Here is a 19,269-nt window from a genome sequence, read left to right on the forward strand (position 1 = left end):
AAACGGAACTGTATATTATAGAAAATGGTTGAGTATAGTGCAGCGAAGGGTTGGCAGCAACATATGGAAAATTATTCATGATTTCTAGCTAATGAGATTACTTTCTAGAAACAGCTAGAGTTTAAAGTTCTCGGTGACTGCTAGAGGGGTGCATGTTATTTCTTGATAAATCTGTTGCAGTCCCAAAGACATGAAGGGCAGGGGTGGGGGGCGTGCAGTGTTTTACAAAACGTTTAAATGGAACACTAAACCCCCCAAGTCAAGTATTTATTGTGGTATGTTTTACATTACATAACAGAATACTAAGGCAAGATGAGGCTGTATCAGTAGATGTAGCTGATCAGATAAAATTAAATGAAGTGTCTAAGACATTTGGAAATGCTGCAAGACAGATGTGTTTGTGAAGTTAATGATAAGATTTAAGAGAGATTACTAGCCAAAGAGAACATTATTGGTCAAGAAGAATGTGATTACCAACAGCTATGGAATCTATGGTTTAAAAGCGGTGAGATAGAAAAACCATACAGGTTTTTGGGGTTTGTGTGTATATATATAGAGAGAGAAAAACAGATACATAGATAGATAGATTGTTATAGATATATATTTTTAACAAGTAGGCTAACCAAAGAGGAGTGCTGTTCAGGGGCAGATCTGGACCTTACAAACAAGCAACAGAGGAAGCACTTTCTGTGGAAAGCAAAGCAAAACAAAGCAAAAAAAGTATATCTCTCCCACAGTAAGATATAGGAGTTCCCCACTGAACACGATATGTATTCATTTATTTATCATATTTGTATACTGTCCTATACCTGTAGATCTCAGAGCGGTTCACAACATAAAAGCACAAAATAAAAAACAGAAAATATACAATGCAAATAAAAACAAAGACAACCCAGTAATCCTCCCTTCTACAACACGTTTTAAAAGGGCATTGGATGTCAGTCAGCCCAAGGCATGGTTAAAGAGGAACATTTTCACCTGGTGCCTAAAGGTGTATAATGGAGGCACCTAAAGGGAGATAATGATATACATGGATGAAAAATTCATGCTTCCTTGTTTAGTACTTTTTATAATGTCAAACACTGCCTTAAAATGGAACGCAGCCAAACTGAAAAATCTGCTAATTTAGAGTGGTAATATAAAGTACTTGAGTAGAGATCCCAAATGATACCAATCTCTTAATCAAAGTGAAGAAAGACACTTGAGAAAAACAGGTGATTGGGGAATGGAGGGGTCAATGCAAATGTCAAAGGGAAAAATAGTTTTAATGTACTACAGTGTTGGATAAAAAGGACAAATATCTGGGAGAAGAGATTTGGGGCCCAGTATTTGACTAGCAAATAAATATTTTAATGTTAAGTCGGTTTCTATGTTTTTTGAGGCAAGACTGAAGAATGCTTGGGCAGGCTGGCATCATTTCACAAAAGTACTCTTTGAATAGTGCCCCCACTGATAAAGTATTTAGATACCTGGCATTTATCATCCGCACCATCGCAGGTGTGTGGTTATGAAATCTCTGAATGAAGCTTCTGTCCCATTTCTGGAAATTTTAAGACAATAGATGCAGTAGAGCAAGGAATTCTGTAGCTGGAAATTCCTTTAGCCTGTCATGGCCCTCTTGGTCTGTGTCAGGCAGCACATTTCCTTAGTTAAGTGCTTAGACTATACATATCATGATTCAGAGTCCTTGTGCCTCTTTCTAACTAGCTAGATAGCATCTTCAAAGAATGGGGATCTGAAGTGGAACTAAAATGCCAAGGGGAAGCAAAGAGATAAAGACAAGCTTACCACATTATCTTGCTTTAGGTAGTTTTAGAGCAATCCGGTTATGGAAAATTGCTAGGTTCTTTCCTGTTTCTTAATGAGGAAGTTCCAGACCAGCCCTTCAAATAGCCAGCTAGCAGGAGACTAATTTCTGCTCCCTTTCATGTGTTGTAATGCTCATCAGCGCTAAGTCAAATTGAGTTTAGAAATATATATATATATATATATATATATATATATATATATTTTCTAACAATGCTTTCCTCAATTAAAGTTGCCAAATATTGTGCAAAATTCCCTATAAAGGTTTTGTGGCATTGTGGTAAAAAGATTAATTTTAATCATCAGTTTTTGCAGTATTAGCATGGATTCTCGCTACATGATTACAGTCAAATATGAGATAATAAAGACTCTCGGAGTAGAAAGGTAGAGAAGAAAAGAAGAAACAAAACTTAAAGATAAGCTCACATGCAGTATAAAAGATGGATCAAATGATTCAGTCTCCCTTTTTGCCAAATCATAGTGCTGCAAGAACTCTGGGCACACTAAACTATAGCTAATCTAAGCTCTGACCATGTTCTTTTATACCAAAGCAGGTGCCTTTTCAGTATGTTTCACTGTGAGCCAGGTGTTTGTCTGTTCAGTGCTCCCCTCATGTGAACACACTGGGGTGCCCCTATTATCTTAGCCGCTGACCTTCTTCTGTAACACATGGGTAATGTTACTGACCCACCTTACAGGACTGTTTTAAGGATTTAATGGGGTGACAGATGTTTGGTAGTGCTGTTCCAAAACAAGGATGCATTTCACAAATATTTTTGGCTTCCATTAAATGCCACCATTTTTGTTGATTTGCAAACAAAGTCAGATCCTCACACACATGACACATTCACAATGTGACTAACAAATGAAAATTCCAGGAAGGGGGTGGTGGCGGGTGGAATCAAAATCTGACAGATTCTTTGGCATTTCAAACAAGCAGAAATGGACCAAACATGGTTCATGTCACCTCTGGGTTGATGACAATACTTATTTTACATGTGTTTACTCACAGAGCAATCAAAATGATATAAAGTCAGCATAAAAATTATGCTGGGGTAAATTATGTCTGTATAGTTTACACCTACAAAAGTTGTTGAGCTTTCTTTTCCAAAATCTGGGTGGAAAACAAGTTTTTGGATAAAATTGTTCCACTTTTTCTTTTCTTTTTGGAGAGCAGATTCACCAAATTCAAATATGGGTTGCCGTACATCCAGATTTTCCTGGGCATCAGCAATTTCCGTTCAGACACTGCTTGCGACAGCCCTACCTAATACAAACTCCATTCAGCAGCAGGGCTTCTGCTGGCTGAGTCACCCAAACCAGGCAAAGGGAAAACAAACGTTTAAAATAGAGTTGCAAGTTCATCTGACTGAGCGGAATGTAGTTTGGAATAGAGATAAGTCTCCTCCTGCATTGTCCCGCCACACCCACAAAACACCCCTTTTTGGGGACTCAGGCCCTACTAAACTTAACGGGGCTTACTTTTGACAAGCATGTATAATATTGCACTGTAAAACACGCAGTGTGGTGCACTGAATAATGTGCCCCAGAGCCCTAGGGTAAAATCCTAAATCCACTATGATCCTGTGTGACAGCCTGCAGAATAATAATGTGCTAGCATGCAGTAAGAAGGTCTGCAGCACCTCAAAAATTCAGAGCAGGGCTTTTTTAAATGTACTTATCTGTCATTAATTTGCCAGACATTAAAGGGTGGGCATTTTAATATATTTGTCAAGGTTTTCAGTAATAAGCAAGGCATTTTGCTTATTAGACCATGACATTTGCTAAACTCTGGTGCATTTTTGTTTTTGAAAGTATACCAAAGTTGCTGTAGCTAGTTAGCTACGTCAACAAAATGAATTATATGGGTGAGAGAGCACAAATTCTAGTGATGTTGGGTTCTGGGCTTTTCTCAGGCCAGGAAATGGCTTGCTTAAAGTCACTCAGTCGCAACCAATCCTGTTCTCACCGGATCCCGTGTCAGAATCCCATCAATATTCCCCAGAAAGTACAAGTGAGAAAAACATTCCTGCCCTTTCACATTCACAGTTCAGATCTACATTTACAAATGGTAAAGGTAAAGGACCCCTGACAGTTAAGTCCAGTTGCAAACGACTCTGGGGTTGCGGCGCTCATCTCGCTTTACTGGCCGAGGGAGCTGACATTTGTCCGCAGACAGTTTTTGGGGATCATGTGGCCAGCATGACTAAGCCGCTTCTGGCGAAACCAGAGCAGCACATAGAAATGCCGTTTACCTTCCCAACACAGCGGTACCTATTTATCTGCTTGCACTTTGACGTGCTTTCAAACTGCTAGGTTGGCAGGAGCAGGGACCGAGCAACGGGAGCTCACCCCGTCGCGGGGATTTGAACCGCCAACCTTTTTATCGGCAAGCCTTAGGCTCAGTTTTGCTCACTCCCCCCCCCCCCAACTGCAAGGGAGAGGGATGCAGCTTTGTTGCTTGTTTTTAATCAAGACAAATTATTTACTGTCTACCATCATATATTCTACAAAAAAGTTCTCTTTAAAGTTGGCCATATCCCAGTGCCTGAAAGCAAGCACGGCCTCTTTTGTGTGTGCTGGCACTGGTACCTGCAGCAAATCTCTGCTGCTAAAGCCTGCTTCTCCCTGATTACAGTCAGTCACGGAAAGAAGTAGAGTATCCTAGGACAGCCCAGGCTGTGCCTGGTTTCTTAAGCCAGATGGTCTATGCCACGTGCAATTTATGTCAAAGCCAGTTAATACCAAACTGCTGCAGTAGGATTTTGGCTCTCCTCCTCCTCGTCTCCCCTCCTCAATCTTAAATCAAATAGTGTATTTCATCTTGTAACAGTTAATGCATTACGCAGCTGCTTTGGTTAAAGGGCAGTAAGTGGTCCTTGAGTAGAAAAACAGATACTCAGTTACCAAGGCACAATTAGATAAGCCAGCTGTCACTTTATACTTTCTTCTATGTACTAATACTACTATTTTTGGCTGAGCATCTCTCTGCAGGGTATAACAGGAATAGACTTGGGTAAGAGCAACCAAGAATGTGAAAAAAATATTTTTTATTGCCTCTGTAATGGTGTTAGATGAACAGCGCCACTCACCTTAAAAAAAAAAAGCATTGCTAGCTGAAGAGGCTAGATTCTGAAATATTTAGAGGTCCTTAAGGGTTTGGTGTAGGGACATGGTTTTCTTCTTTTTTAAATGTGTTTCAGAGTTAGTGGAACATATAACTTGTAGGGCAGCTGCTCTTACTAGCCTCCCTGCTAGTAGGGGAGATTTTTAGTTTCTCCTCCTAAGGGATGTAAATTTCACTAAACGCCCCCCATGCAGTGACTGGGGAGTTCTGTGCTCTTTTTTGTTGCAGGTCCCACTGGTATCTGCATAACAAGGTTATACCTTCTTTAAGGCCATGCAGTTGAGGAGTGACAAGTCTGAATAAATAGTTGAGAAGAGCATGGATCCTATTCTGTTGGTGACCCATTGCTAAATAAATTTGATAATGTGATTTTTTTTTTTTAACTAAATTTCAGAATTCAGTGTTGGCAACATTTACTTAGGCAATAGCTATATAAACTTAAATAACTGTTCTAGCTGTTACAGTTTTCATTAAAAGTACTTCAAAGTTAGCTGAATACTTGAGGTGAGACACTGAAAACACCCCATTGGCTAACAGGATTTTAGCCTCACAATTTTGCTTCACCAGCTATTGCAGAAAAGGTTTGGAGCTTTTCGAGTGCATGTTCTCTCTCTCTCTCTCTCTCTCTCTCTCTCTCTCTCTCTCTCTCTCTCTTTTTCCCCCTGTCCCTCCGCCTTCCTCTGGCTGCCTTCTTTGATCCTCCAAGATCCTTAAGGTGAGCAAGCTGTAAACATTTATAGCTCAGCCGGTCGAGCATGAGACATTGGGCAAAAGATTCCTGCTTTGCAGGGAGTTGGACTAGATGACCCTTGGGATCCCTTCCAACTTGACAGTTCTAAGATTTTACTATTTAGATGGCAAGAAAATGGAGGCTATTGTGGGTGTTTCTCCTGACTTATGAGTCTCTCATAAAATAACTTTTGCATTCTAAGCATGTTAACAGAAGCAATGAACTGTAAAACAATGAAATAGAGAAATTAAAAATGCTTTCTGACACACCTGTGAACAGTCAAGATGCAGAGGGTTTTGCCATCTTTCGGTATTCAGTTAAAAGTAGAAGGCTACAATTTGAGCAACGGTACTATGAAAACATTCATTCATCTCCCACCAGGCATACTGCTAAAATCCTTAAATAAATATGGAATGAAATGTCTTATTGCATAGCATGTCAAGGTAAAACAAACACACTTTCATATCCACTTCTTTCTGCTCAGAGGTGCCCCAGGTCACATGGAGGCATGTTAATTGATGTGGATTTTTAAAAGATTGCTTGCCAACGTTTGAGTTGCTACAGGTGCATCTCTTGTGGTCAGTGGTTATGTGGTACAAAATTCTTTTGCCACACCAAATGAAAACATGGAACATGCACAGGAACAGTCCTTGTGTCACAGAAAACAACTCTGTAGTTTCTTCTCTGAGGTAATTTCTGACAGATGCTGACAAATAAAACTAGGGGCTTTGTGTGCTATGAAGGCCATAAAACTAGGTCATATGGATGCTTTGAGAGAAATACAAAAAGATGAAGACACGATTGCAGAATTTAAAGCCTAGGGTCCTGTGCAGGCAAAGGTAACTTTGCATGACAAAGAACAACATACAGTGCGGTCTTTTATATGGCTGGATGTCTTGAGTGTGGAGTACTACTGAGAAAAAAACCCTAATACCTCCATGCTCATGCATATCCCAGTGAGTCAAAATAGGAAGGGGCTGTCAGTAGTAGCACACTTGTTCTTTGTGCAGAAGTTCCCTCCTTTAATCCCCAGATAGGCCTCCCTTCTGAAACCCTGGCGAACTACTGTCAGTCAGTGTTGACAGTACTGAGGCAGGTGGACCAACAGTCTGACTCATTATATAAGAGCTTCATATGTTCATTTATGCATGCCAAACTAAGAATGCACAAGCATCCACCTGTTCTATTCAAGAATTCAGATATTGGATTCAGGTTCTTGTTCAATTCAAGTTTCAAAGGCACTTCCAAAGTGACTGCTGCTACCTTGCTCCTTTATCAGCTCCAGGAAAGAAACAAAGAATCATAGAATTGTAGAATTGCAAGGGATCCCAAGGGTCATCCAGTCTTTTGCTCAATGTGGTCCCACAACGTAATACTTAAGCTCCTAGGGACGCGGCTGGCGCTGTGGTCTAAACCACTGAGCCTTTTGGGCTTGCCAATCAGAAGGTCAGTGGTTCAAATCCCCGAGACAGAGTGAGCTCCCATTGACCTGTCCCAGCTCCTGCCAACCTAGCAGTTCGAAAGCATACCAGTGCCAGTAGATAAATAGGTATCGCTGTGTCGGGAAGGTAAATGGTGTTTCCATAACGGTGTTCTGTTGCACCAGAAGTGGTTTAGTCATGCTGGCTACATGACCCGGAAAGCTCTCTGTGGACAAACGCCGGTTCCTTCGGCCTGAAAGCAAGATGAGCACTGCAACCCCATGGGTCCTGGTCCTTTACCTTTACCTAAGCTCCAACATATCCCCCAGTGTTCAAGGTAATCTTTGCCTCTTGTCTGACAAAAACCCAAGAAGAGGTTCCTCTTCAAATTTACACCTCCCCTTCTCTGAACCTCAGTTGGCAAGTGCTAAAGACCCATCTCCTCCAAGGAGATACATACCACACACCCTTATTCTGCCTTGTGGCGGGATTCCCGCCCGCCCAGTTATCCTCTTTCCCAGCACACCACATAAAATTGGGGGGGGGGTGTTATGTTTGTATTTCTCCTTATTGGCATGGAGAAATTATGCTTGCTCCCTCCCAGAATGGAACCCATGTCACTAGCATGAAGAATGATGCTCCCCTTTTGTGTATGTAAATTATCTAGACTAATGTTTAGACTATGCATCAAGTGTAAGGATGACACAAAGTTGTTTGTGTTTTATTTCTATGCAACATAATATTTCTCTCATTTGCTTTACCCTTGAATCATATTAGTATATTAGAAAAAGAAAATGTGAATTTGCAGCAGGCATTAATCCTTGTGAAGAATGACACCAGGAAAGTACAAAAACCGGGACTTCCGGGTTGGTGCCATTGTTTAATGGCGGATTCCCTCCGAGCTCCGGAGGGAATCGGCTCCGTAGCGTCTGGGTCTGGCCGCTGCGGCGAAGCGGGGACCCTTAAAATCACAGGCGCGGATGCCTGTGAACACAGAGACTCGGCGGGCACCATTTGCGCCCCCCCAATCCGCGACGGAGCCTTTTTAAAGGCTTCGGAACGGAGGCAGGGTAAGGCGTGGTGCTGAGAGTACTCCCTCGTCTACGGAGTGAAGCCGCAAGCCATTGACAGAGAGCGCCAACTTCTTCTAAGATTGATTGGATTCTAAAACATCAACCCGTGAGTAATACGGAGATTGGAACTTTAAAAAATTTCTTATCTTGGATTTGGAACGAGCGGGAAGGGGCTAAAAAGGAAGTCCACCCCCCCCCCCCTTTGTAAACAACTTAAAGCAAAGGACTGGGCAGCTAAGGTCGAGAGAATCTGTTTCTTGCTTTTTTTTAACAAAAGATCCTGACCTCACGGTCTGGACATTATAAGAAGATATTCTGGAGGATAAAAAGAATTTTGGGAGCTGAAACTACACCCCCCCCCCCTAGACCCGGGAACGTCCGATGAGAAAGCCTGTTGCATGGAAGATTTTGACAGCTGTCAAGTGAGCTGCTAGTCAGCTAGTTGTCAGCTGGAAAAAGAGAACATTGTTTCTGCTGTTTTTGCTGGTTTATTCGGGATAACTTGTTGAAAATAAGGTTGATACAAAATAACCGGACTTTTGGTTTTTGAGCTGAAAGGAAGATCAAGGAATTAAATCCCCCTAGAGGGGTAACAAGGATACTACATTACAAAAATGGCTGGAGTGTCTAAATTCCAAGCAGAATTGGACAGAGCACTTGTTCTCTTGGGAAACTTACAAGATGAGTACGATGCTTTGTCTACAGAGGTATCGCTATTACATTGGACAGTAAACAACAGCTTGGAGTCTGATAAGGATTTGAAACAGGAAGCCTATTCAACTGAACAAATAAATGAAACCGAAAGCATAGACACGATGGAGCAATATGTTCTTTTTGAAGAAAATGAAGGAGGAGATGGAGGTTTGCAGGAGTCAAAGGAGAGCTACAATATGAGGCCTGACATGATGATAAAAAAGGACAATAAAAACTGGATGCGGAAAGCCTGGTTTGATTGGGAGTTTGGAAAATGGAGAGATCCTCTTTTGAGGAGATCTGAAGACCTGAGGATTATAAATTTGTTGAAGGTGGAAGCTGGAGCTGTGGGGACATTTGGATTTGAAAGAAATTTGAAACAAGAGTTGGAATACCCCATAGGCTTTGCTTTTGCTTTTAAGTATGGAGGACTGGCTAGAAGCAACACCGATTCTGTTGGGCCGGAGCCCCTCCGAGACCTGGGGCTTAACATCAAGGTCTATCAAAGAGACCGGCAGAAAGGAACTGAGAGAGACATAAGGGCCTCGGACCTGAGATCTCCAGGCTAAATAAATAATATAAAGACTGATGGATATTGGTTGGGGACTGGAACCGGGAGAAGGGTGGGTGGAGATTGGGAATCCAAAGGGTACATAAGGATAATTTGCATTGCTTTGTTTGTTTTATATTTTGTTAGTGGTAAGGAAATTGGGTAAACCGTGGAAGGGAAATTTTGGTCGACCTTAGGAAAAAGGTTTAAGAATAAATTAATGAGGTATAAGTATTGATGTGTAATTTTAATAAGGTGAAATTGATTTTTTTTTCTTTTTTTTTTTTAATTAAGTGAAAATAAGGCTGTTAAAAATAAATGGAGGAAATGGAAAAAAGAAGTAAAGTAAAATAACAGTATGTTAGAATAAATGTTTAAGTTAAGGTGAAGAAATAAGTTAAGGACTTGCTGAATTGACAATTTAAATTGGAATACAAGAAGGGGAGGTGTGAGGAGGTCTGAGAAACAAGGTTGAGGAAAATAAGTATCAGAAACTGTATGTGTTTTTTCTATTTTTCTGTTTAGTTTCGAATATGCTTTTTTGTGTTGTTTTTATTTTGTTTACTTTTTGTTTTTCTTTGTTGTGTGTTTTTCGAAAATACCAATAAATATTTAATAAAAATAAAAAAAAAAGGAAAGTACAAAAACCTGTGAAAAGTAAAAATGGCTAAATTTCTCCCCTGTGTTTTAATTCTTTCCATTTTTAAAAATATGATAAAATCCTACTTTAAGAAACATCTACTGTGTAGATTATTCAGTGGTGATGGAAATCCATTTTGCTTAATCTTTATGCTGGGCTGAAGGTGGCCGAAATATTTATACAAATAGAACAGCTTGTGTCCTCTTGCCTATTGCTGCCAGAAGATAAAATCAGTAAACTGAATCCCATGTCCTGTCTCATTCTTCTTCATGCCATGAAAACCTAAATGTACATGAGACACAAAATGAGTTAACCAGTTTTACCAAGCTGAGGAGTGTTGGAGAGTCATAATGATTTGGGGGGGGGGGGTATATACAAAGCTAATTTTTTTAACAATGACTATTCACGCAGAGTTCCAGTATTATGGGAAGGAGCAGAGAAAGGAGCCGACAGGAAGCCCTCAGCACAATGGCTAGAAAATAAATGAGAAGAAAAGGCAGAGAGGTCATGAAAGCAATTCTTGTGCATCGGGCTTAGGTTTCTAATAAAAGGAACTGGGTTCTCATATTTCACCAAGATGCAATCATAATTATTTTTTAACATCCTTTAGTTCCTTTTCAGTATTCTCTAGCCTACAATACGTTTTCATGGGAGAAATGGTTCCTCAGGATTTAGTCACATGAACCTCTCACTGGCACAATAATGGAAAGGGACAGTAATAGACTTCATATTTCTTCCTATGCTACCCTTTCTCCTCCAGGAGAAAGTCATGTGCACTGCTTTGGCATTGGAAATGCAGAGTGGGCAAGGGACAAACTCTTCTTGCTCTCTCTATCCCATCTTTCCTGAAGTCAGAGTGCTGAACATCAGCCTGCTGACTTGTTGAATGATCAAAGAACAGAAGTTTTCCTGCTCCTTCCTTACTTCTTTCCTTCCTTCCTCATGTTAATGAAAAACAAGGCAGTCCTCCCCATGCATTGCAGGCTTTCAGCTACTTCCCAGCTTTTTAAACCTATAACAACAAAAGATCAGCTTTTGATTTATAATCTGAGTTTCTGTAATCCTGCTCTTACTTGTTTGTCGTCCTTCAGAGTAAGAGATGCTTTCGCAATTTGTTGATGTTTAGTTGTGTCCGACTCTTCGTGACCCCATGGACCAGAGCATGCCAGACACTCCTGTCTTCCACTGCCTCCTGCAGCTTGGTCAAACTCATGCTGGTAGCTTCGAGAACCCTGTCCAACCATCTCGTCCTCTGTCGTCCCCTTCTCCTTGTGCCCTCCATCTTTCCCAACATCAGGGTCTTTTCCAGGGAGTCTTCTCTTCTCATGAGGTGGCCAAAGTATTGGAGCCTCAGCTTCACGATCTGTCCTTCCAGTGAGCACTCAGAGCTGATTTCCTTCAGAATGGATAGGTTTGATCTTCTTGCAGTCCATGGGACTCTCAAGAGTTTCCTCCAGCACCATAATTCAAAAGCATCAATTCTTTGGTGACCAGCCTTCTTTATGGTCCAGCTCTCACTTCCATACATCACTACTGGGAAAACCATAGATTTAACTATACGGACCTTTGTCGGCAAGGTGATGTTGCTTTCGCAATACCATTAGACAAATCAGCAGCTTGTATGTTCTTTTGGGCTTATAGTTTCTTATGAGGGAACTGCAAGCAATCCTTGAGATTAGATCCTACAGGAGCTAATTCAGTGTAATAAATGTGCATACCACGAGTGCACGTGAAAACTCTGCACACCATGGAAGGCTTTCTCGTGAAACACATAAAGTACTAACACATCTAAAGCTGTGTACGCTTTACTAGCTTAAAATGTGGCTAGGCCACTCTTTCTTCCCCAAATTGGATCGAAACAAGAGGATGGATATAGGATAGATCTAGATTATGGCTAGCATTGATTGTACACTACTTCCCAAACCAGCAGTGGGAGTACACTGGATGCAGAGTAAATGGGTGTGGGCAAAGCCTCAGTGTGCTTTTTAAGAGCCAGGCAGCATGTTCCTTGCATTAGAATGTTTCTTTCCCCCAGCTGTAAGTGTTTGGGTCCGAGGGAGGAAGCTGAAAAGTGTCTGCAGTGCAGTTGAGAGCAGAAGAGCAGTGGAAAATGGGGCCTTTTACTTCTCACTGTTTGCCTTCTCAAAATGACAAACTGCATACTGATTTTTCAAACCCAGTGGGAAAACGTACACGATAAGTTTCTTATGTTATCCCATCCCTTCACATACTGCAGTGGGGGCCCCTGTGGTTAGAAATTATATTTCTTCTAGTGTAAAGTTGGGTTAATCAAGGTGCTTTTTTAAAAAAGAAATCACTGGCCACTTGTAAATCTCTGTTAACCCTACAGGTGAAAGAAGAAAGACAGCATAGGTTAGTGTATCCATTAAAACTGTTTGCTTTTCCACATTCTGTGACTTACTAGTAGTAATTTGAAATCTTTATGGAAGAATGTAAATGCATACAGTACCTGGGGAAAGAATAACCTTTTAAAACCAAAAATGGTAAATGCAAATGCCTCTGGAATAAAACAGAAAGTCATGCTCAATTCCGTTGGAAAACTCCGCAAGCCTCTAAGCCATAAGCAAGTCATCTGGTTAGTAAAAAAAAACTCTCTCTCATTGAGAATGTCATATAAAATTCCTGATATAAGACTAGATGGCTCAGACACCGTGAATAGAGTATTGTTTTTCTAAATGAAGAGTAGACAAGTAATGTTTATACAAGAATGAGTGTAGGTCAAAGCTTTGATTTGCAGTTGATAAGGTGCAACCAGTTGCGAGTATGGAATTGTGTACCATCTAGCGAACATAGGGAGGCGAAGAGTTGCAGAAAGTGACATGTTGGGCACAGCTAGGCCTAACTGACCAAATATGGAGGTCTGGCAGGCTTAATTAGTGCCCCTGAACAGAGAGAGGTGTGCTTCAGTTTAGTTAGAATCCACTGTTAAAACGAGCATTGCTGATCAATGAGAATCACTCAGCCCTAGAGTGAAGAGAAGGGAGAGGTGGTTTGGATTTACATAGCAAACCCATACATAGCTGAACTACCAGAAAGTGGAAATGTTCATATTTTTAAAACCTTTGTAGCTTACTTAAAAGCAATGTTTCATTTTTATTTCAGGCCAGGTTCATTTCAGTTCATCATCACTTTTTACAGCATTCAGATTTTGCATGAAACTGAAATGGAGACCTTTTCCTCACCTTTTCTTCCACATACATTGTATTTTTATAGGGAAACTAGTAAAAATTAATTGTCATTTCACCAAGGGGCTGTGGTCATAGGAAATAAAATGAGTAGGAATGTAACATGACTATGCCAGTAGTATAACACATATCAACCCTCAAAGGGGCTCATTTATCATCATCCGTGTGTGTGGTGTGTGAGTAAAAATTTCATCCCCTCCCTGCAAGCCTATTTTATTTTATTTTTTAAAATATAGATTTATTGATTTCCAATATATAACAATTAAAAAAGAAAAAGAAAAGAATACAAAAACAAAATCCCAACTCACCCACCTTCCCCCTCCAGGATAAATCAATCTAGTTAAGTTTGCCAAAGTCCAATCTGTGATTTCGGTAGTTGCCATTCTTCAGGGTTATCAGTAAAGTATTTTACAAAAGGATGCTACATTTCAACAAAATTGTCTACATCATTTCTGTATTCAGTGCATGTAATCTCCTTGTTAATTGTTCTGATACAGCAATAGACAATACATTCTTCTTCCAAAGAGAGATACACAGATGTTCGAATCCTTTCCAATTCTGTGCCACTGGTAGCCATTCTTCTGCAAGTCTATTTTCTAAATTTGTAATAAATCACTGGCACTCCAGAAGGACTCTGCTCCTATTTTCTTAAGCTCTAAGAAAAGCTTGGCATAATTTTCAGGGCTGCCTTACCAGAAAGTAAGTGTACAGGGTCAAGCACAAGAGCTGCTGCTGCTGTGTTCCACATCTCCCTGTAATCTCCTTCTTATCTGTTTCCTTTGTTCCCATCTCCCACTCCTCTTTTTGCACTTTCTTCCATACAGCTCCTTGTGCTGCTTGTAGGAGAGGAATTCAGCGCCATGCTCTTCCAATTGTTCCATTGGTGCAAGCATTTCATCTCGTAAAAGGAATGATCTCCCCTCTCCTCCCCCTGTGTGTTCTTCTAGGGATTATCCAGACTCCCCTCCTGAACTGATTTGGGGGGAGGGGGCACATGGCAGGGAAAGTCCCATTGTGCTGGTAGGATTCATTGCACTGGCTCCTGCTGGCACACCTACTTCGTTGGATCTGGCCCTTGGTCTCTGTCAACCAACCTTTCTCTCCTTTATTCTCCTTAAATCACGTCATTTAGATTCTGTGCCCAGTGTAAGTAAGCCCAAACAGACTCCTTCCATCCTCCTGCATAGCAACTGAGAGGGACCTGTTTTGGGGGTGGTCTGGCAGGAAGTGAGGAGGTGGGAAGCCAGAGCTCAGCTTCATTCGTATCATCTGCATGACGCAGAGCAGCCAGTGGGAGCTAGACTTAATCTTGTCTTTTAAGGGTGGAAGAGCCACCTGTCTGGGCAGTTGCTAACTGGCACAACTCCTCCTATTCGCTGCCATACTAACCAGTGCACACTCCTTAGATTCTTATTGGTTGTGGGAAGAAAGTACTTTGTCCTTTTACTCTATGCTGCTAGATACTGTTCATTACTTCCCCAACTTCCAGATGTGCTGGGACTCCCACTCCCATCAGGAGAACTGCATTACAGCAGCTGGCTCTTTGAACAATGCCAGGGCTCAAGCCAGGGCTTGAGATGGGACAGGAGAAATATGATTTGTCACTAACACTGGGGAAGGGAAATCAGAAAGAAATCAGAGGACTTTTATTCCACTGCAGAGCATATCTTAATAAAACTGTGGTTCTTTTTTTGCCATCAAGAAATTATCTTGCCTCTACATTCTGGTGTCTACAGGCAAACAGGCCTCATCCTCCCCTGCAGGCCAGCTGAGGGTCATTCACATGAAAATAGCACTTGTGGCAGCCAGCCAGTAACTCCCCCCCCCCCCCCAGCACTTGGCAGTTCCCTTGGGTTTTGGTGGCATGCCAAAGTGGCAGCTTCTGCTTAATGGAGAACTAATCAGACAAAGCCCCGTATCACAGGCAGGTAGTTATCAGAAGCTAAAGAAAAAGGTGTCCACAGCCCCACAATGCTATAAATTGCCATGATACTGTACAGGACTTTGGGTTGGGTGAGGAAGAGGTTGTTCTTAGGAACGCTCCTAATAGAAAACTTAGTTCCTGCAAGAACACACAGCACCAGTATCTGCTGATTTTTGACCTGCCCACACTAATGATATACAGTCAGTCTCCATCTTGGTTTTGCTTAGAAACTGTTGTGAGGATATACTGGGCCACAGTCCAGATTCCAGTAAAATGAGGGGTAGGGGGAGAGACGTACCCACAAGAGAAATCTGCAGTAGGTTCATGTGAGAGGATTTGAATGGGCAGCATTGAATGGCCTGTCAAGAAAACTGAATGGGAAGTTTCTGTAGAAAGCTAAATTTGTTCTCTGGCTTACTACAGTTATGTATTTCAGCTCTGTTAGTCCAATGTACTTCTTAGACTTTTATTTTTTTAAATTACAACTACAGGTACGAAAATGTTTCCCAGGATGTAGAATGGCTATCAATGGACCCGATTCAAAGCCCACTAAAGTTCATTAAAGTAACATTCATTTAACTTTAATGGGGTTTCCATTGACTACAGTGGGATAAAATATCAGAATGGCACAGTTTGTATGATATTTATCTGTTGTTTTTCATTCTCATGAGAATATTATACACTTTGATGTCACAGACTAAATAAAGGCTGCCAAAAAGAGCTGGTAACTAAGAAGTGCTTTTATGCTGTAGTAAGCAAATACTAAGAGCGTGTTTAGCCTTTTTTATTTTTTTATTTTATTCTGGGAATGACTCCAAGTAGATGTCATGGGGTAAATGCACAAACAGTACTGACTGGAAAAAAACAGGCTTTTGTTTCATTAACAAGCTCGGCTTCAGAACAATGGCTACAGACTCCCAATTTTCCTTACATCTGACAAAATAAAGGGGCAAAAGTTTCATTTTAAGGCTGTGCTAATTTAAACAATAGAAGTCAGCCTTGTTAGCAAAACATATTTGTTGGAAACACACTTTAAGTAGAGTTGTCGATTAGTATTGGAACTCTAATTGAACAAACTTCGTAATCATACTAAGTTACTGTTTTCTCTTTTTTGTGTGGGCATCAGTGTAAATTCAATAGCACTTTGTCTTAAAATACTCTATGGAGAGAAGAGCGTGTATTTTGTTAATGAATGTAAGGCTTTAATGTAGTCAGCAAATCTTGATGGAGAAAAAGGCTACTGGTGGCAGGTATTTGATATGCAGTTCAAAGCATGCTGAACAAGGAAAACTCAGTGGACTGAGTGAGACTGACTCAGAGTAAATGTGCTTAGTACTGGGCTGTATAACTCTCTTATACATAAATGAGTTTAAATGTCTGCAGCAGCCCCTGTAGAAAAGTGTCACAAGGAAGCATCTTCCCTGCACCTCATAACTTGCTCTCCTTCTTTTAACCTCTACTGCTTGGCAACCACCTAAGTGCCCTCTTGCCCAGAGAAGTTCTTTTGGCCCTGTGGTGCAGAGGTGCATGTCAAAGGCAGGGGAGGGGGTCTCATTGTCAGATCCGCTTGTATCCCATCCTAGTTATCAATGACTATCAATGACAAGTGAAAGAGAATTGCACGAGAACTCTAGTATTTAATGGTTTTTAAGATCCCCCCCTCAATGCCACAAAAACTTAGTACAAGCAAGAGAAAACAAAGAATAGCTACATCTATGAGTTTCCTGTGTTCTTGAGGACAGTCAACATCACCAACATTCACAACATTCACAATATAGAGTCTTAACCGCTCTCTCTCACTGCACCAAGGTACTTAGTTTTCACTTGGGTCTTGGCTTTCATAAATTCTGCTGCTGGATTTGATGCGTGGGTAACAGAGGCGTGGCTTGTTGGTTGTTCTCTCTTTAAACCAGGGTGGGAAAGTTTGCTTGGTGTTTTCAGCCTGTGCACTACATTCCTTCATGGGCAGCCTTTGGGGAGCTTCGTTCCTGGGGTTGGGTGGAACCAGAGGCAAAAGTGGGTGAAGTAATGTACGCGAACCTCTTACCTTTTTACAGTAGGCTACATTCCAACCATGGAAAAGTCAGAGGTTTCTGCGTGCGCATACACAGTACACATTCCACGCCCAGACCCTCCAAGTGTTCCATTTTCCAGGAACAGCCCCAGATTTACAGAAGAAATCTTGGTTTCAGATTTGATCCTGGAATGTCCCACTTTTCCTTAGGACATCCCCATTTTCGTCAGAGAAATGTTGGAGGGTATGCACTCCATCCAGGCAAGTGAGAGGCATTATCTCAGGTCAAGGACACATTCCAAGCAGAAGCACTTGAGGAGGGCATGGAGTGGGGCCAGTGAACGGTGTGGTCTGGAAGAGGGCCTTGCCCTTGGGAGAGAGTCCTGAGAGCCAGATAGGGAGGTACGGTGGGCCACATTGGGTTCAGGGCCTGAGGTGCCCCACTCCTGCTTTAATCATTTTAAAAGGTGGCAGAATTTCACAGATCTGGACAACTAGGAACTTAACAGTGTTTTCAAGAGAACTGGCCTTTTGGCACAGGAGAAATCCCATCCGGTTTCTCTTCATTGTATTGCTTCTGGCAGAAAACAATGTGTTGTTTTTTGTAGATGAAACTGGTCTCTCAGTAAGTATAACTTCAGTACTTCGCGGCAGCAATCAAGTGAATGGTTCCAACCAAAAACACTCTCAGTAAAATAAGTGACAAATGCCTTATGGTTGGTGTTTGTTAAAACAGGAAAGACTATAATTAAGGGATCAGTTTGCTAATATATTGTAAGCTGAATTTTGATCTATATTTCCTTTCCTAAATGTTCTAAAATTGGAAAGTAATATCAATGGAAAATTGTAACTGAATGATTTGTTTTTATTGCTCATTTATAGTTAATTTCCTGTACTGGTAGTACAGGGAAAATGATTTAACTGAGAGTCTAGTGTGAATTCTTTACAAGAAACCAAAAGATAAATAGCGGCTGACTCCCTGTTGCCTGAAGCTTTGAGAGTACAGATGTAGCTGTTTTAATAAAATGTTTGAAATCTTCTCGTGCTCCAGTAAGGCAAGCATGAGAACTATGTCTTCTGCAGTGCCATTTGGTTTATGTATACCGTATCTAAGGGAGTGGATTATTTATACAGTTATCCTATAATACACATGATTAAAATAGGGATTATGCCTCCCCCCGCCAGCCCCCTGCTTGTTAACTTCTACATGAAGCCACTGAGGGAGGTCAACTGGGGATTTGAGTAAGCAATATGCTGATGATACCAACACTACTTCTCCTTTGCATTGGATCCTGGTGCTGCAGTGAATGTGCTAAATTAGTATTTGGCATCATTAATATGGGCCAAACAAGTGAAGCTCAATCCATCTAACATAGAGACAGTTTTGGTTGGAAGATCATCTGTCTGGTGAGGTAGTCTTACGTCTGTTCTGGACAGGGTTGCAGTCATTGTAAAAAAAAAAAGGAAGTTCATCGCTTGGGAGTGCTCCAGTTTTGTTTCTAGATTCCCAAGTAGCGTTCATGACACAGAACGTTTTCCACCAGTTAAAGCTGCTATGACAGATAGTTTGGCCACCATGTGCCGCACTCTGTGAACCTCCAGATTACTACAATGCGTAATAATATGTGTGACTGTCTCAGAAGACTAATCGGAAGCTGAGGTTAGTTCAAAAGATGGCTGCCAACTGGGCTGGGCCGCTGCATTGGTTCTTGCTGCGTTTCCATGTCCAACTGAAGGTGCTGGAAAACCTTGAAAACCTCTCATGGGTGGGAGACCTATTACAATGTATTTTTATGCATGGTTTTAACTCCTGGTTGTATGTCTTATGTTGTTGCTTTTATGAAGCTGTAATTTTAAATGTCCCTGTGGTGGTATACAAGTATATTAATAAAGTAAATAATAAAACACAGCATAATCCTGCCCATACAGCCAGGTCCACTTCAGAGACCCTCACCACCTGAGGTGAAGTGAGGGACAAGTGGAAAGAGGGTCTTCTCAAACATCTGCCTTTCCCATAGAATGCTCTATCCAAAGAGTTCACCTGGTGCCTACTTTATCTTCCTTTTGCTATCAGGTGAAGCTGTT

At 41.2% G+C, this 19,269-nt stretch overlaps 1 protein-coding gene and 1 long non-coding RNA gene across 6 annotated transcripts in view; both read left to right on the plus strand.

Annotated features, from left to right (window-relative positions):
• KCNQ1 (potassium voltage-gated channel subfamily Q member 1) overlaps nucleotides 1-19,269 on the plus strand; it is a 333,723-nt gene that overhangs the window by 265,232 nt on the left and 49,222 nt on the right. The gene's annotated exons all lie outside the window — the stretch shown is intronic.
• LOC310750608 lies at nucleotides 7,270-12,354 on the plus strand. The gene is made up of 2 exons (XR_014542127.1): nucleotides 7,270-7,928; nucleotides 10,040-12,354. It is a non-coding gene; the product is annotated as an uncharacterized lncRNA (long non-coding RNA).

The sequence above is a fragment of the Podarcis filfolensis genome, assembly GCF_964270895.1.
Source record: "Podarcis filfolensis genome assembly, chromosome: 1".
NCBI lineage: Eukaryota > Metazoa > Chordata > Lepidosauria > Squamata > Lacertidae > Podarcis > Podarcis filfolensis.